The 21,540-nt window shown below is 37.4% G+C and overlaps 2 pseudogenes; one reads left to right on the plus strand and one right to left on the minus strand.

Annotated features, from left to right (window-relative positions):
• Window positions 1-226: 226 nt before the first annotated feature.
• On the minus strand, window positions 227-1,238 carry LOC149219402 (protein phosphatase 2C and cyclic nucleotide-binding/kinase domain-containing protein pseudogene; annotated as a pseudogene).
• A 1,558-nt stretch (window positions 1,239-2,796) lies between these two features.
• Window positions 2,797-21,540, plus strand: part of LOC149219403 (protein disulfide-isomerase pseudogene) — a 68,788-nt pseudogene continuing 50,044 nt past the window's right edge.

The raw sequence follows: 21,540 nt of genomic DNA on the forward strand, positions 1-21,540 counted from the left end.
TTACTCTAATTGCAAGCAAAATACTATTGCCTATGGACTTTCAAAAACACTATTGTACATGTCCATTGATACCCTTGTTAAATTTGCAGTAACACGACACAGAGGAGAGATATGCCTTTGAAAGAAAAATAAAGTTTGCATAAAACTCAACAACTACATCAAGTATTAACATAGGAAATCATATTAACTGGATACATAGCATAAACCTTCAAAAATACAAAAAAAATTATGGGATTAGGTTACTAACCATATCAACCACTGCTTGACTGGAGAGAAACTCAAAGACTCCATCACTTGCAATAACAAATAATGGATGCATAGGTGTAAGTTGCATCACAAGAACCTCAAGAATTGAAGTAACCCCTATGTTTTCAGCAATAGTATCTCCAACACTCCTAGTAAAGGCAGTGCCAGGATACATCCCATTTTGAACCCAAAGGTAAGGAGGATCTTCATCGTCATCTTCTTCACCTTCCCAACATTGTATATTCTAGCTTTTAAACCCTTCAAGATGGTCCAGAGCCAAAACTCGAGCTCCACTTCTTCTCACACGAGAACACTCATCTGCTCAAAAAGGTGTTTGGTCACTGGAGAGGTCCACCGTGACAAGGCCATGTCCCCTTCTCTCTATGATAACAGCCCTAGAATCTCTGACATTGGGAATAGACAATGTATCACCTCTCACTAGCACAGTTATTACAAGCGTTCCTCTCATGGAATCCCCTAGGATATGGTGATGTAGTTGGGAATTGGTGGCCTCAAAAGTTGAGTGGTATCCCTTCACAACATTTGTACAAAAATATGAGTCTCTGAGCAAGTTTTAGCATAAATGTTTCTTTACAAACTATGAGCATTGCGCTCCAAATTCTCTATGCCCATCAAACACCCTGAAAAAATGAGTTTTCATGTTATTCCCAAATTGTGTATGAATGCAGAAGCTAAGCTATCTTGATTTACTTTGTCAAGCATTTCAGGATAATATCCCCTCTTTGAAAGGTAAGAATTTCAAAATTAAAGGCCAAAACTTGTGCAACTCCTGATCCGCTTGAAGGTCGAAACTAGGATGACAACCTAGAGAGATGAGGAACTCTAGCATCCAACTCTAAGGATCCTACCCTATCAACTCCAATACCTCCTTCAGCTTCACCCTCCACAGAATTATCTTCAATGTGAGTGATGACATACTCGTCTCTGTCATTTTCCTTCCGCTTAGCATTTTTTGAATGTATGCAACCCATTGAAACTTGTACTCACTTAATATCACCTAGACAACCTATCGTATCTTGTACTCACTTCCTACTCCCTCAACTCTCCTATGTTTAGAGTTTCACAGGAACCATCACACCTTTCCTTGGAGTTTTTAACAATGATACACCTATTGTGATTTTTAACATTTCTCATTGTCTTTGCTACTCCTCAAATCCCTTACGCTTGTTGGGTCCTCAGGGAAGACTAGCACAATGGAGAAAATGTGGAACCAATAGGAATATATTTCTCGCAAAACCTAGATAAATTTTATAAAGGTAGTGACAAATGATCTAGATTCAATGCAACTTAACCTTCATCTCAAGATAGTTTTGATCCATGCTATCCAAACCTTGATGCACCACCAAGGTAGAGTGTAGTCCCTTCCTTCACTCTAAAATTCACTTAGTGGTTGGAACCAAGTTGGGGTGATCCTCATGGTCGAGTCGGAGATCTAACAGAAGGCTTGTTTGGAATTTCCATTGCGTTAGGAAGTTGGCGGTTAAACTGGTGCTTCCACACAGTCAATGAGGTGCAATACTATGGGGTGGGATGCTTTTTCCATTGCTTATGATGTCTTTGCTCTAGTTACTAACTATGTTTCATGGGTAACTAGTTCAAGTTCATTGTCTTGGTAAACTTCATCTATGTTTGCACCTAGAATAGTAGGATGGTAATTTACATCACAAAAGACGTGTCTTCTTGTTCCTTCCATCCCTATAGGTGGCTGTTGAGACAACTAACTCCAATTCGATTGATTAAAGAACCAAGGATAAACACTTGGCCCCAACTATGAGGTTCTTACATTCCCTATCGGGGGAGTCTGGCCAAAATGTGAGTGATCATAACACTAACATAAATTAGGCTTTGTGGGTGGTCCAACTCCAACTGGAAATGGGACTTCATCTGTGCGAGATGGTGTTGTGAAATCTAGGACTAGAAATATTACCTTACTGAACTGCTTTAACTCAGCGATTTGAGCTAGTTCCCTAAAGCCAAAGAGTGCATAGAACCTTACTATGGGCACAAGTGAAATGATATATTTATAATAAGTTGTAGGTGGGTTATATGGGGTTTCCTCTTGTGATCCACCAGAATAGATGAAATATAATCCATGTCCTTCATGTTAGTTTTACACAATGCTAGTATTTTTTTACTTTTGCTTCTTAAAACGAAATGTGGCTTCTCCACATTCTACACAAGAAATAACTTTGAGACCATTAAGAGATTGACTAAATTGTTAACGGAAGAGAGTGAAAGGAAATTTATATGAAAAAAATCATTCATAATATTATTTTTTTATTTTTTTTATTTCTTAGGTTTAGGTTAATAGTTTTTAATTTCTTAGGTTTAGGTTAATATTATTTTATTAGTTTTTAATTTCTTATTTTTTTAATTTACTGAGAGAAATTTAAATTAAAATATAATTCTTAATATTATTTTATTAGGTTGACCTGATAGAGGAAGGAGTCTTTTGCTATTGCGCGCGCCTTTCTCTGCCTCTACTAGGTTTTCCAACCGCATGTTTGCCTGGGCCTTCGACCTTCTGCCATGGCCCCTCCGGATGCTATACCGGAGGTGGCTGATGCTCAGCAAGCTTTTTTAGACATGGTTAAATCTTTGCCTCCGCAACGCCATTGTCCAGATGTTTCTAAGTTCGTCAAAAAGCTAGATGTGTTACAAGAAGTTAATCTTCCTCTAGCCCTTCCTCGCATGGTTGCCCTCTCTCTAGCAGAAAAAGGACTCATTGGTTAATTCACGGGCCTCTGGCCATCTCCAAAGACTATGCAGAGATGGCTTGAAAGAAACTGGTCCGATAAAATTCAAGGTAAAATATCCATTAGATTTTGTGGGAAGGGGTATTTTATCTTTCATTTCGAATCCAGAGAAGATAAGGACTTAATCTTTAGGAACGGGCCCTATTTTATGGATTCCAGAGGCTTGTTTCTCAATAAATGGACCCGAAATTTTGACCAAGAACTAGAGGTTCCTAGTGCTATTCTAGTTTGGGTCTCGATCCCTCATCTCCCTCTTCACTGTTGGGGAGACGAATCGGTTTGAGCAATTGGGAACGTAGTTGGCAGATTCATAGATTGCAGCGAACCAAAATATAATATGCAAGCCTGTGCATGTATTTGTGTTGAAGTGGACTTAGGAAAAGGGCTTCCTGAAGCTATTAAACTCAAAGTGGATGAATGGAGCCATATTTAGCAACTGGATTACGAATATATCCCATTCAAATGTAAGGTATGTCATGAATATGGCCATTTTTCCAATCGCTGAACTAAACTTACTGATGTTGAGAATGGCTCACAAGATGATCAGTGGGAAACAATTAAAAAAATAAGTCACCCCCCTTGGCCAAAGCTCCTCCGGAAGCAGGCCCTTTAGTCCCCTTTGCAGCTCGGACTTCTTCTAACTCCCCTTCCTTATCTGCCCTCCCCCCTGTCTCTCATCCCTCACCCCCTTCTTCATCCAATCCTTTCTCTGTTCTATCCCCTCCCGAACTCACTCCCCAGGAATCCTCCTCCCATGCTCTGATCGAAACTGATGCCTCTGAATCCTCTCTTCCTTTGGTTATCACCTCTTAGACTTCCCTTGATCCTCCTCCTATTATACAAACCAGGAGCTCCTGCAAAGATCATGGAGCTGCCAGTGACTCTTTTAAAAAACCTAGGCCGCGTAGGAAATCTGTAAAGCAACATAGAGAAGAGAATGATCATAAAGATATAGCAATGGGCATCTAGAACCCCATAGAATCTTATATTCTAGGGAAATATGACAAAGAGACAATCCACAAGGACCAAGGGGGGCGAGCACCTCCCCGTACCCCACAAACTAAATGATGAAGTTTTTATCTTGGAATAGTAGGGGACTAGGGCACCCCTCTAAATTTGCAGCCCTAAGAGATCTTATTCATTGTGAGAAACCATTTTTTTTTTGTTACAGAAAACAAAGAAAGGGGAACAAGAAATGATTGGAATTATTAAATAGTAGAGGCAATACATGGGCAACATCAGTGAATCAAGAGGAGCCTTTGGAGGAATCGCAACCCTCTGGAATCGTAGCACATGGAGTCACATATCGGAAACTGTTAGTTAGCATTGGATCAAAACTGTTTTAGAAAGAAAAGCAGATAAGAAAATTTTATTCATCTATAATATTTATGCTCTTATTCACTACAGAGACAAGGAGCTTTGTTGGAATGAGCTCAAAGCTAGCATAGATGTAGAAGAAAGTGATAATATCATTTTATGGGGTGACTTCAACCTTATTCTCCATTCCAATGAGAAACGAGGGGGTAGATTCTCCCTTGATCCCTATAGAGTTCATCTAGTAAATATTATGCAAGATCATGACCTCAATGATGTAGCTCCAAAAAATCGAAGGTACACTTGGAGCAATCGTAGGTTAGGCGAAGGAAACATTATGGAAAGGCTTGATAGAATCCTAATCAATGTTATGCTTCTCTCCCCCTTCTCTGTGGGGTATGCCACCATCCTTCCTTTCTTAGCCTCTGACCACTATCCTATAACTCTTACTCTAGAAACCCACTGCCCTCTTGGACCCATTCCTTTTAAATATAGATCCTTGTGGAACTGCATTCTAGCAGTCAAATAGGTCATTCAAAACACACGGTGCCAGCATGTTGAAGGGTCCCCTAGTTTCATTTGGGAAACCAAGCTAAGAAAAACCAAACAGGCTTTAAAGGAATGGGAAAAAATTTGCTATAAGGAGCCTGAGAAGATCAAAAAGGAGTTCAAGAGAAAACTAGATTACATTCAGAAAGTAATAGAAGATCACGACCATTCCTAGGAGACCCAAGCACAAGAAAGCGATCTTTACTTAAAGCTATGTCGGGCAAACAGAGTAGAGGAACTTAAATGGAGGATAAAGTCGTGGTAGCTTTGGCTACAAGGAGGTTACAAGAATTCAACCTTACTTCATAAATATACCACCACTCGAAAGATAAAGAATAAAGTAAATTTTATTTTGAATGCTGATGGAAACTGAGAAAGCACACAAGAGGCCATTCAAAAGGCAGCCACATATCACTACGTAACTCTCCTAACCGAAACCAAGGAAGAGGAAGACTATTCGGATCTGCTACAATATCTTCCCAGCAGGATCAACAAGGAAATGAATGATAGTTTGAACAAGGAGATTGATGAGGAAGAAATGAAAAGAATAGTTTGGACTCTCCAACCTGATAAAGCTCCCAACCCGGATGGCTTCCCCATCTGCTTCTATCAAGCTTATTGGGGAATTATAAAAATATATTTAACCAAATTTCTCAAACGCATCCAACCAAAGGTAAAATTGGAGGATTTACCAATTCCATTCACCTTGCTCTCATCCCTAAATAAAATTGACCCTCATCCTTTGCTCGATTTCATCCCATCTCCCTTTGTAACTCCTCTTATAAAATCCTGACCAAAATCCTTGCCTCTCGCCTTAAATCCCTCCTTCCTTCTCTCATTTCTGAAACCAAGGGGGATTCTTAGCCAATAGACAAATTTCTGATTCTATCCTCCTCATATAAGAAGCTATTCATTTGAGTCAATCTAGAAACAATAAAGGGTTTATTCTTAAGCTTGATCTGGCTAATGCATTTGATAGAGTAAGACACTTCTTTCTCCTAGCTGTTCCAAAAAAGATGGGGTTTCATTCGGTCTTCTCAAACCTCATCCATGCTTGCATTTCTAGGCCCCGAAGCTCCCCTCTTATCAATGGAAAACCTGGAAATGCTTTTCAATCATCTCGAGGTCTAAGACAAGGCTGCCCTCTCTCACATTATCTTTTTATTTTGATGGCTAAATCCTTTAGCAAAGCTTTTGATTTCAATCGGAGGGTTGGCCTCATCACAGGCATTAAATTTGGGAATGGGGTTAAGAACATAAATCAATCACAATTTGTTGATGACACTTTGCTAATCGAAGGAGCTTCCAACATAATAGCTCGGCGCTTCAAAGTTCTTTTAGATAAATATATGCAATACTCTGGCGGAATGGTTAATCAGCTGAAAAGTTGCATTTATGGATGGAATACCACAACTCAAGTTCTTCACAATATTTCCAATACCTTTGGAGTTTCTTGCAATTATGATTGGAAACATTTCACTGATTTGGGAATGCCAGTGAGTGCAGGCCCTTTAAAGGCAGAAGTTTGGGACACCGTAATTGACAAGATGAAAAAAACGTGCAGCAATGGGGTTCCATCTGGGTAAATCCAGCTGGTCGCCTCATCCTTTTAGAATCAGGTATTTCCTCTTTTCCCTTATACCAACTTACTCTCCTTCAAGCTCCATCCTCCTTTCATCATAAAATGGAAGTCATCCTCCGCCAATTCCTCTGGCAAGGGGGAAAAAATGACAAAACAATTTCAATTTGGTTAATTGGAAGCAGGTCATACAGTCCCAAGACTGAGGAGGTCTTGGAATCAGATCTCCCAAATTCCTCAATCTAGCTTTCAGAGGCAAAATTGCTTGGAGATTTATCATTGGCCTCTCTTCCTAGTGGAAAATGGTGTTGGAAGCTAAATACTTAAACTTCCCAAGGCAGCATCTTCTCGACGATGACATTCCTAACAGAGACTGCTCCAAAATTTGGAGATTGTGCAAAAAAGCTATTCCATTCATGGCTCAGAACACTTCTAAAGTCCCCAAGGGTGGCGCTCATATAAAAATTGTGTCTGATAAAATTATGGGCAAGAAACCTATAAATAGTCATGATGGAATCAACCTAATTCTATCCTTTCTTGACATCATAGGCATTCAACACTTGGATCATATTTCTGAGTGGGATACCTAATATCATTTATGGTTAGGATGGACCTTTCCAGTCATCCCCAATGATCTCAAGGCAACATATTCAATTCTCCAAACTCATCTTCATAGCATAGCACCTATAAAAAAGAATAAATTAGATGGCTTTCGCTGGGATCCTTCTAGATCTAGTTATACTATCCAAGCTGCTCATCAGCACATGTGCAACAGTAACCATCCCACACCCATATGGACTCACTAGAAAACTATTTGGAAGTCTGAGGCTCTTCCTAAAATCAAATTTTTCCTCTGGACTCTTCTTAAGGGGAAAATCATTACTACAGAAAATTTTCAAAAGAGAGGCATTAATGGACCTTCTTGCTACCCCAATTGTCAAGCTACTGAAGAATCCATTCAACACATCTTCATTGCTTGTTCCTTTGCTACAACCTTCTGGAGAAATTTATCACGCACTGACTATATTCCTTGGAATACTCAGAATTCCATAGGAGAAATTTTGCGTCAATGGAAAAAGAATTATCCATGACAACACAAGAAGAATAACACAGTTAAAAGGGTCTACGACACCCTCCCTTATACTATGTTGTGGAACATTTGGTTGGTCAGAAATCGTGAAGTTTTCAAAGACAAAGAATCAACCACTAGAATACTTTACAGTAAGGCAAGGAGTCTCGCTTTAGAAGCCATCTCTGTCAAAAATCAAAGTAATATTGATATCACTAATCTTAGCATTGAAGAGCGGAATTTCATTGGTTACCCGCTGGACAAAAACAATAGTAATCAGAATGGCAACATCACCAGAAATAGGCACAACAATGCAAGCCATAATTGGAAAATAAGATTAAAGGAAGAAGAGTTTTCAACATGGCTTAAAAATTGCAACAATTATTATCTTTATTTTTATGGTGATTCAAAATCAAATCCTAGAATTACAGGAGCAGGAGGAGTCATCTTCAATGCCAGTGGGGATTGCATAGTCACTTATGAATGGGTACTTGGTCCTATCTCTAATAATAGAGCCGAAGCTTTAGCTCTATATCATGGACTTGCCCAGCTCAGTAAAATTGGCATAGGTACAACTATGATATTCAGTGATTCGGCTGTAGTCATCAACATAATGGCACATAACGGATAGTCTCCCAATGTTCTCCTTCAACAAATAATTAGTTGATGTCAAATTTTGGGCCAATCAATGAAAGAGGCATGTTTTCTCCATGTCCTCCGCACCCTTAACAAGGAAGCCGACTTCCATGCCAACAGAGCTTGTACCAAACTTATGGGTAGCCTCCTTTGCAATGCAATGGAAACCTAGCACTACTTATGATGACAACAAATTATTTTGGTTACAATTAGACTTGCAGCAATCCTGGGATTTTTGACATTTGTGATGGGTCAAAGATTTATAAGATCCATGTTTCTTCCAAAATCTGACTAGAGATCTGACTTCTCCTAGAATATCTAACAAATCTGCATGCCATCATTTGTTTAGTTGTCTTCATTCCCTTCACCCATCTCTTCATGCGTCGATCTCCTCTTTCCTGCGACCTCTCATGCTTATCCTCTGATCCACCCTCTATTCCACTATCGGGCCCTATGTGTTCCTACCTATTATTATTCCTTCCTTCTCCCTCCCTTTCTTGCATCTGAATATTCTCCTTTCGTGTCACCCTGTGTCATTGCTCTATGTTCTCCTCCCTACATTTTCCCCCTCTTCAATCTTGCACTATAGTCTCTAAGCTACCCCCTGATTCTCTGGCTCTTCTTCCTTGCTCTGTGTTTCTCCCTGTTCCTGTAGTGTGTTTCCAAGTGCATCATCCTCCTTCAACTCATTAGTATTTACAGCGCTCTAAGTATCTTTTCCCATTTGCAGCAATGGCAAGGAGTGAGGATTTCCTCCACTGTGTCAACCTTCAAGCTGAACTGGAGCAAATTCGTGCCCACCAAAATGTCTTGGATGCTAATATTAACCACCAAAACCATCTCATCAATGAAAAATATGAAGTTGATATTAATCTGTTCCTTCACAGAATTTCTTCGCTACATGAGCAGTTCAATCAGCTCTCCAACAGGTGTAGCCACGTAGAAGAATCCATGAAAATTCTGAAATATATGATGGAAAACAGAAATGCAGTTCACACAAGCTTGTCAAGCATCAAACAAGCCGATGTTGATAACAAGCCTGAAGAGTCTACAGCTAGGCAAATCAGCCACATCAACATAGACTGATCATGTTTTGTAAATGTTGTTTTCTATTGTTCCAGTTTGTTAGGATCTACTCTTTTTTAGGTTTTTTCAAAAGTCCAAAAGGCAGGAACAAAGAGGAATTTTGTCCATCTTGTAACACTTCCTCTCTTGGCTTTTCAAGCTTAACATTTTGTACCACAGGAGTTCAGTCTCCTTTCTTTCTTTTTCTTTCTAAAATACAATATAGCAACCGATTATGTCAAAAAAATATATATTATTTTATTAGGTTTTTAATTTATCGGGATAAATTTAGCTCCTCAACTTTTAATTATGGTTAGAGGTTTTCTAACCTTTATTGTAGATATGTTGCCATGTCTAGTTAAAAGTCTAATGTCTCATTAAACATTTTGACTAGTTAAAAATAAAAATAAAATGAAATATAAATAGAAATAGAAATAAAAGGCCAACATAATATAGATATTGTAATGTTTTTTAAGCAATTTGACCTAATAAAAATTAAATTAAATTAAAAATTAAAAATTAAAGTACCTTAGATCCATCTTAACTCTAGGTCTACCAAGCACCCAGAGGGATCAAATATCTTGAGATGAAAATATCTTTTAGAGTGAAAAGAAATTTGATCCCTCTAAGTGCTTGGTAGATCTATAATTGAGATGGATCTAGGTTGCTATAAAAGTAAGTTATGATTATTTTAAAAAAAATTATTATTATTAGAAGAAGAAGAAGAGAGTAAGAGAGAGGTGTCACAATGTTAAACTTTTTATTTTATTTTAAAACATTCCTATATAATTATAAAAATTTAGTCATTATTTAAGCATGCTATATAATTATAAAAAATTAGTCATTGCATAGCATTGATAGACTTTTCTAGTTAGGCATAACGATCTATGCTTAACCAACATGTTTTAATTGAACCCAAGGGAAGCACCTTGAATTATAAAAAATGTTGAAATGTCAATTTAGTGGTAACTAATGCTACATAATCACCACGCAACCATAGACAACAATCTACCACCTCCTTTAAGAAAATCACTCTTGAACAACTAACCACCCAATATAGAATTATGTTGTCTCTATCATGCCCAACCCATTGTATCCCTCAACGATTATGTACCTAATGGAAACAAGATTCCACTCTCATATCCCTCATCAATGATGTTGCCATTCCATGGCTAACAAATTACTCAACACATTTCCAACTTACATCATCGTCCCCTAAGCTTTTGTTACAATACCTTGTCAATGATCAACCATTGTTAAGGGGATATCCTAGTCGACACCAAACTAGTACACCATCCTCATTGTCTCATGAAACAACCTAAGTTACTCACAAAGTATAGCAAAAATATAAAATCATTTTCCGCTCTTATTCATGTTTTCCCAACATGTCATACATTATGCCAATGCTAATGGCTCCTCAAATAAGATACTTGCATTCTCCCACCACTTTAGTTGTTGGCATCTTCATCAACATGGCTCCATTGGCTTCTCTAATGGATAGGCCATTGATAGTGAGAAGAAATTTTGTATTTTTTTCATTTGAACATGGTGTTGATACCATTTTTCATGAGGGTACACTTTTAAATCCACTTAAGCATCTAATGCCACTCAAGAAGCGTAGTCGTTTTATGGCTTTGACGTGACATTACTAGTTGTGCATGACTATCAACCTATTCTATCACTCGAACTATGTCTAGACAACATGTCCTAACAAAATCCAAGTTAGGCACCTTAAACTATAGGAAATGTTGTACTACTTGTTTCATTATAGGAGATCGTGTGTCATCACCACCCACACATAAACAACCTTTCACTACCTCCCTCAAGCCAACGTGCTTGAATAACTCACCACATAGTGGAAGACTATGTTGTCTCCATCTAGACCAACTTCTTGTAATTCTCTAAATGTCATATACCTAGTGGCAACATGCTTCCACTTACCTTCAATGTACTTGTCAACGATGTTTCCTTGCCATGGCTAACACACTATCAAACACATTGCTAGATTGTGTTATCATTTGGTGAATTTCTATTGCAACACTTTATTGATTATGCATCCTTGTTATGCTGGACATCCTTCATCCTCCTAGTCCACACCAAACTATTACATCATCTTAAATGTCTCAGGGATCATTGTGAGACGGCCATGAGGGTTCTGAAACATATAAATTAGTCATGCATGCTTTATCATGTTTTCTTATCATGTTATATATGATAAGTTTTCCAGTGGTACCTCGAGGAAGGTCCTTACATTCTTCCCAACTTGAATTGTTAACATCATCATCAATAGAGCCCCATCAGCTTCTCCATTGAAATTGGTGTGTCTAGTGAAGAACAATTCCAATTTTTCATTCAAACTTGGATTTAATACCATTTGTCATGGGGCTATAATTTCTATTGCACTTAAGTGTCCAATATCACTCAAGGAACATGCTCACCAAGCATCTTCAATGTGAACTTACTAGTTAAGCATGACCACCAACCACTTGTATGGCATGTGATTCAACACTTAACTATCATGTCCTGACCAAAACTATGCTAGGTACCTCAAACTGTGTCAAACATTTTAGTTCTCATCTCACTCTACATACATCAAACATGAAGTAACCCTAAAACAACCACATAGATACTCTTTAGATTTCAACTTGGATATGTGAGCGTTGGCATGTAATTCTACATAAAGAGCCACAAGAATTGTTAGTGTGTATGCTTTTCTAATAATAATGTGTGCACATTATAAGAATGCGAATGCACTATCAGAATTTGTGCATATTTTTGTAATACATGTATTTGTAGCATTTTTTATAGAATAATATGTCTTTAGAATATTAATCTAGATTTATATTAATTGACCAAGTTTAAATCAGCATACTTTGAATTGAAATTAATAAAACAATTATCTCTATGAACTTAGCCTAATAAGAAACCATGGTATGTAGCAACACCACAAAAACCTCACAACAAATAGTGTGTTGTCTCTCTAAGATATGATTAACAAATTATTATTAACCCTTAAAACCCTTCTATAGTAGTTTCAAACTCTCTTCTTGTTCCTCCTTTCAAAGGGTAAATAAAATTATTATATATTGTAAAATTATATTGCATATTGTATATTGTATTAAAAATTTATAATTTTAGAATTATAGATCGATTCATAGACCGCTTTAAGTGGGTTGTTGAATCCATCTACCTAAATATTAACATTGCAGATGGATTGAGAGACCCCCTCAAAGGGGTCTGTAAGTATTAACACTATAGATGAATTTAGAGACCCCTTTGTCCTTAAATTTTAACATTGTCGATGGATTCAGAGACCACTTAAGGGGCGGGGGGGGGAGGTCTCTAAATCCATATGTAGTGTTAAAATTTAGTGAAATGTAACACTTCAATATCAAAATTGCAATTTTTCATTTCCGGGGCGACACATTTATAAATGACTAATTCATATACTTGTTGTACTTGTTAGTTGGTCATATTTTTATTCTTGGACTATAGTATTTATTTATGTTAATAATTTTTAGTTTATTCACTTATTATCTAGTCATATATTTTAGTCCTAGACTAAATTAGTCATTTAAGTTAGTTTCTTTTAGTTGCGTCACTTATTATCTAGTCGTGCGTTTTATCCCTTGACTAAATTAGTCATTTAATTTAGTTGTTCTTAGTTGGGTCACTTAAAATTTCTCAAATTTAGTAGTAATTCATTTGAATTAATTGTGGTGACTAAATTTTATAGTATCATAGTCACCAATCTCTCATTTTTTACTAGTGTTATCCTCTGTGAGATAAGGCACATACCTCAGTAACTCCAAGAACCTGCTAGTGTACTCCTCATCCATAATTGATCCCATGTTTATTTCATAGAATTATTTTTCCCTGTCATCAAAGTACCTCTCCAATAGATACTTCTTGTTGAATAGTTTTTCAAAATCACTCCATGTCAAGTCTTCCTCATGAATACACCTGAAATTCTTCACATATACCCACCAAGAGTCTGCTTTACCTTTGAGACTAAATGTATCTACTCTAGCTTTCATGTTCTCTCAATAATAATGTAACCTGAAGAACTTCCTCATGCCAGGAAACCATGCCTCTGCATCCTGTGGTTTCTGTTATGGCCTAAATCTACCTCAGGCTGAAGGAAGGTAGGTCTAGGGTGACATCAAACCATGCTTAACCTAGTAGCTATCCCTACCAGGTTGAGAGAGGGCTCTCTCCTTGTCAATCTCTGGAAAATATGGCTAATAAAGCTTGATATGACTGATATAAAGACTAATTTTAGGCTAGGTATGTGCTTAGAGGAGTTTGATTGAGTTTTATGGTGGTTTTTTGGATAATATGTGAAAGGCAGTTTTGGGTCCTGTGAATGAACTCAATTTTGCAAAGGTTTCTATGGGGCGAGGTAGGAAAGTGCTTTAGTAATTTAGATTAGGTGTAATGATGAGTCCTGAGACTGATGAGGAGTTGGAGAGGGCATGAAAGTGTCATGAATCCTCTTCAAATAGTAGAAAACATGTAAAACTAAAGAAACCCTAAGGTAGAGCACTACAACATCAATGATTTCCACCTTCTATAATTGATTCATTTAGTTAAGCAGAAAAGAGAGAGATAATGGCACACATAAACATATGATAACTTGAATCATAGAAGGAAAAAAAATACTAAGTCACCTTGCCACAAGAATCCCACAAAATGTTGCAAACCCTAGTCTATTTCCTTGCCAAACTGCAGAGATGATGTACAATAGTGCTCAAAGCATTCACAAGAGTCCAACCTTTAAAAATGACTGAAAAGACACATGATATAGACTTCCAAACCACCTGTGCTATCCATTAGGGGTCGAATACATGAGAGGAGGGGTGGTTTCAACCATATCTAAATTAGGAACACAAAAATAGGCAGTCGAACAACTTGCCTCTAAAACCTAGGAAATTGATTCATTCAACTCAAAACCACCTACAACTGATATATTTACCTTATCAAGTCAATTTTTATCATTTTTACATAATAATACATCAATTTACATAATTTCATATCATGAATTTGTCCATAAGAGAGAAAACGTCAAACTAGAAAAAAACTAGGCAAAAAACAGAGTTTTTGAGCAAAATTGGAAAAAAATTTCCTGATGCGCAGTTCCTTTTCCAAGCTGAGTTTGAATGCCTTCCCATTCATTCACCAAATTAGCTCAAAAATGGCTTATTGGAAAGATCTATATGTTTACTTTCTAGGAAAAGTGGAATTTTTGGATTTGATGTCCACTGACCCCTTCAAAAATCTGTTCTCCCAAGACTGCTTCATGTGGGTCCAAAAAGTGGCAGAGAGGGCATTTTTGAGGTATTTTTTGCTCTTTAGGTGACCCAAACCTTCTCCAAAATTCATGAGATTTTATGGGTTTTCATATTTTTTGATGAGGAATCCAAAACTATAAGTCATTCCTCAAAATTCTCAACCAACTCAATGCGCAGCACAAGTGACACTACGCATCAGAGCAAAATACTTTCTGAGCCAATGAAGCTTCAGCCAAGATTCTATGTTTATCTTGCTCCTTTTTGGATTTTAAGGCTCTGTTTATCTTGGATTTTAAGTTTCTTATCCTTGTCTTACAAATCTTATTTCGAGCCAATTAGTGATAAGCCATGTGGCGCAACGTCTTGTTCTCCTTGTTAGATTTCTCTAGCAACTTCCCCAAGTGAATGTTCACCCTCTCTAACCATGATTCCCGGTTGGCATTGATTTTTTGCTCAAGGGATGTCGATTTTCCTTTCCTCATTTTGGCTGCTTGCTTGTTTTCCCTTATGGTTTGCAGCTCCATGATTATTTCTTTATCCTCGAATTGATTGTTCTGTTGCTCAAGGTAGTGAATAATCCACTTAGCCCTCTCAAGGTTAAGTGATAAGGCATGGATGTTAGCTTCTTTCTCTCTAATGACCTCCTTTAGTCTTGAGTTTTTGGAAATCAAATCAGTATCCTCCTCCTGAATCAAAACAAAATCTCTCTCTTGACCTTTAGAAGGCCCTTCATCATGTAATGGTTTCTTCCCTTTATCCTGTACCTGCTCTGCTAAAGAAGAAGGCAAAGCCCCTTTCACCCTAGGTGAAGATAACATTTTCCTATTTTCCGGTGAAGAAAACGAGACCTCTTCCACCCCAGGTGGAGATAATACTCGTTTGGTAGCTGCAAAAATCTTCTTGTCCCCTTTTGATAAGTTATAAACATAGGAATGTGAGCCTCTTTAGTTTTTCTCTCATACTCTCTTTGTTGCCCGGAAGGTCCACCTTCCTCTTGAAGTTTTGTAGAAATTTGAGGCTCTTTGAAGATCTCATGCACAATGAAGGTTTCCCATGGCTCTCCCAACTGATTGAGCTGTCACTTTGTGTTTCTTCTTCATAACTTGCATCATTGTTTCTTTCCATAGTGCTTGTCTTAGGAAAATGATGAGATGAAGGTATGGTGGAAAAAGGATGATGAAAGAGGGATGAAAGAGGAAAATGGTGATGAGTATGAAGAGATTTTACTCTTGGGAAGTCAATTTACGGAATGAAGGGAATAGTTTTGGAAAATTAGGGTTTAGTGAGGGATTTACGGTTCAATGAGGGAATTAGTTGCTTTAGGGGAGTGAGATATGGGAAAATGGGATAAATGGAGTGTTTTAGGGTAATAAAAGAGTGAAAAGGGGTTTAACAATGTTTTTGTGATGATGGAATGAAATTTGCACTATTAAATGGAAAACAGTGAGGAGAAACTAGGGTTTCAATTTAGACTTGTAAATTTCATGAAGAACACTAGATCAAAATCAAATTCAGCCTTGGGAGGATGATTACTTACTTGTAAAATGCAAATATAGAAAATTTGAGGGTTATGGCATGATTTGGAATGATTCAGACAAATCTAGACTAATGCGCAGCGCGCTTGGCCCAATGTGCAGCGCCCCCCTGATGCACAGTGCCCTCCTGATGCGTAGCGCCAGTTTAAAATAACACTGCAATTTTTCCTATCATGTGCAATGCCTTCCTGATGCGCAATGCTTGCCTGATGCAAAACACACTGCCTCTAATGTGTAGCGCTAGACCAAGTTGCCTTGAAAAACAAGGTTTTGTCTCCTTGGCTCCCAAATTGTGATTTTTGCTCTCTAAGAGTATTTTTGCACAATGAAATGATAAAGAGGATCTCCTTCACTTTAAATATGAATGACTTTAAATTTTTACTCATCTCAAACCCATTTTTCTAATGTCAAAGTCACTTTTGGTTTTGAACTTGTTTTTTCCATTGAAATTGACTTTTCTTAATCATTTGATAACTGATGCATTTGATGCTTTGCTTTTTTAGTCTGCAGTGGCTAGAGTTGGCAAGGTAAGCTAAGGAAGCAACTCTAAACTTATTACATATAGAAAAAATTGAAATTACATAAAATTCTGTACATAGAAATAAAAACTCTGTTTCTTCGTCAAAACAGAGTTTTGAGGTAAAAACCACTTATTGATCATAACATCATTGAAAATTTTGATTTTGTGAACTTATTGGACCTCCTAATGTAATTTTGATTTTGTGAACTTATTGGACCTCCTAATGTGCCTGCTAACCCTTTATTGAGAATTTCGTTGACCATGGTGACAAACCCTAGACCTAATGAGACCTAAAACCCTAAAAATGATTTTTTGCAAATGTAATGACAAAAAATGACTGTAAATGACCTAAACTTGTCAAAATTGGCCAGCAAGTAAAGACCATGAGGGAAATTTTGATAATGAGCCACTACAATCAAATGATCCATGATCCTAACGGAATGCACGTGATCAGATGGGACACCTATTATGCGTGCAAAAATAGAAATTTTGATCACTGATGGAGGGATGAAGATATCGATACTAACGGTTTCTTCATCTCTCCATCAAATGTAGGTGGTTTTGATTTCATAGACTCATCTGGAAAGTATCCCCTATAACTCCTCCTTACAAATGATAATGATCACAATCATAATGCCTATCTGAATCAGAAGTAGAATAATACCTATGTATATCCCTCCTATCCGGGGTCTCCAATAATCTACCATCTCAAGTTGTGTCATCTCTGACTTGTGACCACCATGTGACCTACCGCCATATGCCCATTATCTTTTTCCTCCTTCTCATAGCTGATTTGACATTGTCCTTGTCACTGCAAATCTGACAAACTATGAAGTATCACTACATTTACCTCTACTTGTTTCTCCCATGCCTGCATGATTTTGTCATTATCTTCCTTAAAAATCTTTATTTATTCCTTTAAACTTATCAGTGTATCTGCCAAATTGGAAGGGTTCCTAATACCATACTGCTCATTTGATTCATGGGGAGAGTCTTTATAGCCTACCATCTTGCTAGCCATTTGATATTTCTTCTTGCAAGGTATATCATTTTAGCTAAACCAAATCACAATAAAACAACGTACCTTAGTATATCTTGGGGAGGATACCTTGTTTGTAAGATCAACAAATTAGTGTGATACATGTATAACATAATCATGACAACATATAGAAACATAACACATACGTATATAACCATGAAACCATCACTCTAGCTAGGATACAGTCATTAATGGATTACCTTATCAACAATGCATACCATGACCTCATGCATGACGAAAATCACTACATCATTGTACACTTGACCACATGCAAACATGAACATGCATAAGCAACATGTAACCAACCACATACATGCATAAACACATATGATCAAGCATGAACGAATGATACTTGAAACCAAACCTACAAGAATGATATATGCAACCAAGCATACAAGAATGCAATCAAACATACAAGAATGTAACCAAGCATACAATAATGATGCATGTAAGTGACATATAATAATATGTAGCCATTCATACACTCACAATGATGCATCCTGTACTAACAACATCAACTTCCACATGGCGACATCACTACAACCATGATCAACATTATGCAAATGGAGCAATGACATGGAATGCAAGTGCAAGAGACACACATGCAATTGGCATGCATTCATGACCAACACATAGCCAATCTAGTTCGAGGGGTGAACCATGCTCTAATACTACTCTCTAACACCATCCTCCCATATCTACCCAAGCAACTGGCTAGCCAAGGTAAACATGTGACAAGAGACCGCTATGATATGATTCTACCTCCTAAGTCACATTAAGGACGTGGAACTGATGGAAACACACCATACAATCTTTCAACATCAGCATTAAGACCATCAGGAACCAATCCAACCTTTCTTCTAACCAAACCCTATGTCCCACTGATATTTTGCACCACTTGAGCTCTGGACGCTCCCATGATATGGGCATGACATCATCCAGGGAACTTTGGACACTCTCATAGGCCTACAAGCCAGGATCCAGGGACTTTTTTGCACAGTGTTGTGCCAACATTCCCAATATTCGAGCCACTTTTTCAGGCCCAGAGCCCAGGTCACTACCCAAAATATAATGAAATCTTCAAAATAGTAAGATAACTAGGAAATGACAATGAAAAATAAATTACTTTAATAAGACCTTGAATGGACCCCTACTAGGCATGATAGGAATTTCATCAAACATATCATGAATATGTAATCTACAGGTGTAAATTACATATATGAGCATAGGGTCTCATACTTAGTTGAGAATCGTTAAGAAACATTTATGCTTCAAAACATCAATTACCATTTCATCCATTAGGTCATAGATACACTGTTCATTCATTTATCAGTAGAAACATGATGACAGCCATACATAGCTACTGTCATAAAACATATATATAACTAGAATAATAGTAACATAGATACCAATGAAATCAGAACCATATAAACCACATATAATCCAGTATAATATTCACAGAAATAAAAGGATAAATAACCTCATATTGATAATTCAAAATCCAAACCTAGGATTGGGACTTCCATGTTCCACCCAACCATAGAATGGTTAAGCCAAATCTCTCTTTAGCCATTCACCCTCGTGCCATATTTCAATCATGAATGTGGGATTTAATAAAACAAATCAATCAAAAACCATCCAGGGCTTCCAGAGGCCAACCACCCCAACCCATCAAATAGTGATTCCACCTCATGGTTGGACATCACCAAAACCATCATCAAATTGGTCTTTATCCCAGCCATCCAGGGCTCGAGAGTGTTTGTTCCAACCAAGGTTCTAGGACTAGTAACTCAACCCATCACTGTCGTCAGGCTCTAGATTGTTTGTCCAACCAAGGCTCCAGGACCAATAACTCAACCCACCAAGGGCTCTAGATTGTTTTTACAATCAAGACTATAGGACTATTAACTCAACCCAAGTTATTATAGGGCTCTAGAGTTTTTGTCCAACCAAGTCTCTAGTAACTAGTAACTCAACCCAAGCTAAGGAAACATGAGAACCTACCAAAACAAAACAAGGAAACAAACTCGCAATCTCCATGGTTGTCCAGGAAATGGCAAGGTTAGGCAATCCACTCTCAATCTAAGAAATCATCAATGCTAGTGATAGATCATGACCAATAATCCACCTGCATATGCCATGCATGCCAAAACTAGTGAGGAAAACATACATTCAACTTGGTACCTACAAGAAACTCATGTTGTCGCTACTGATCACAATGTCCTCTTGCACTTTCCTACTCTTCCTTTTCCTTCTTGCTCCAAGAATCTAAGTATGCCACACCCTCCAAGAGTCCTCCAAGAAAAATCTTAGTATCCAAGAGTATCAGAGAGAGAGAATAATGAGAGAGCTCCAAAGCTGAGCTAAAAAAAAGGTTACCCACTGATCCTCAGAAGCCTTTTTATGAATGAGGCCTCTAGTTTCTTCATTTTCCATTATTTTCCTCAATTTTCCTCCTCACATGCAACCTGCAATCTTTCACCTCTCATTTCTCCTAATTTCCATTATTTTCATAAATAAATGTGCCAAAAATGCCATTGCCTTTTCCAATTTCCTTAGCCATTAAACAATCACAAGTGATCCCCATCACTAAGGTTTTTCCCAACATTCAGCTTGGAATAAGTGTCCCATCAATCGTGGTTATTATTTTTCCTTTATTAACTTTTATTACATGCAATTTTCACCAGGGTTGTTACAATCATCATTACTTAGTCAGTCACATCAATTCTTCATATATCTCACTGATCCTATGAAATAAAATCTAAGAATTTTGGGAGATCACATGAAAAATTGAAGTCCTATCATGAAACTAGTACTCTATAAGTGCCTTAATCTGCTATCATTTTACTCAACCTCATCCCATTTCACTCCTTTCTTAAACCCTCACTAGCCATCTCTGCTCATTTTGTATCAACCCTCCATCATCCATGTTGAAAAGAGATAATAGAAGACTGATACTTCCCTCTACCATGCATATCATCGTCCAGTCTAAACCAAATAGAATCAAGTTTCTTCAAGAATACCCAAGAGTTAGAGACTAGTTGAAATAGGTAGGGTGGCTTAATTTCTTTGAAACATTCGACATGCATAAGACATAGGTCACTAAATCTTTTTCTTGGGATTTCGATGGAGTCAAGGTATAAATTGGAGACATCAAGATTATCTTGATAGAGTCTATCATGGCAGAAGATTTCCTAGAAATGGAGAAAGTTGGTTCAAGAATAGGAAAATCAAGGAGAATGACTGGGTAAACTTCCTCAAAGAACGAGGTATGGATATATCCATCTTTAAAAAGGGGATTACAATTACATCAGTAAAAGAGAAATGGAGAAATTTTTTTGTTGGTTATCGAGGAATTTTTAACTTGTGAAGGAAGGTTTGGAACTATGTTTTTCTACCATGCCTCACTTCCGATGCATTTTATTGATGGGAATGAAATCAAATTGCCTTACTTTTTTCTTCAAAGTTTTAGAAAGACGACATATAGTATATATAGAGAGTCTAAATCTATTGATAATTCCCGCTACCATCGTGGATCGATCAAAATTCTCGTAGAAGCATAGTTAGAAGCTAAGGGAGACAATTGGCAGGACGTTCTGCTTCATAACCACTTTATAGAAGTTAAAGAAGAAGAAACAAGAAGGAGGGTTAAAAGGAGTCGACGAAGTTCAACATCAAACCCTAACCATGAAGAGGAAACGAAAGAAGAAAGTCTAGAATATAATGAAATAGAAGCACCAAAAGACATGTTTGAAGATAACACCCCACTCTCTTATTATTTTGAAACATGTAATCAGAAAAATGAAAACAAAGTCTTAAAAGAAAGAAAGCCAACCTAATTTCTAAGCTACTTGAGAAAAAAGTGAAAAATCAGAGAAGAGAAAATCATAGGATAGCAAGGAAAAAAGTCAAGACATTGA

Source organism: Pinus tabuliformis, chromosome Q, assembly GCF_031772625.1.
Source record: "Pinus tabuliformis cultivar Carrire ecotype Pingquan chromosome Q, CPIR1, whole genome shotgun sequence".
NCBI lineage: Eukaryota > Viridiplantae > Streptophyta > Pinopsida > Pinales > Pinaceae > Pinus > Pinus tabuliformis.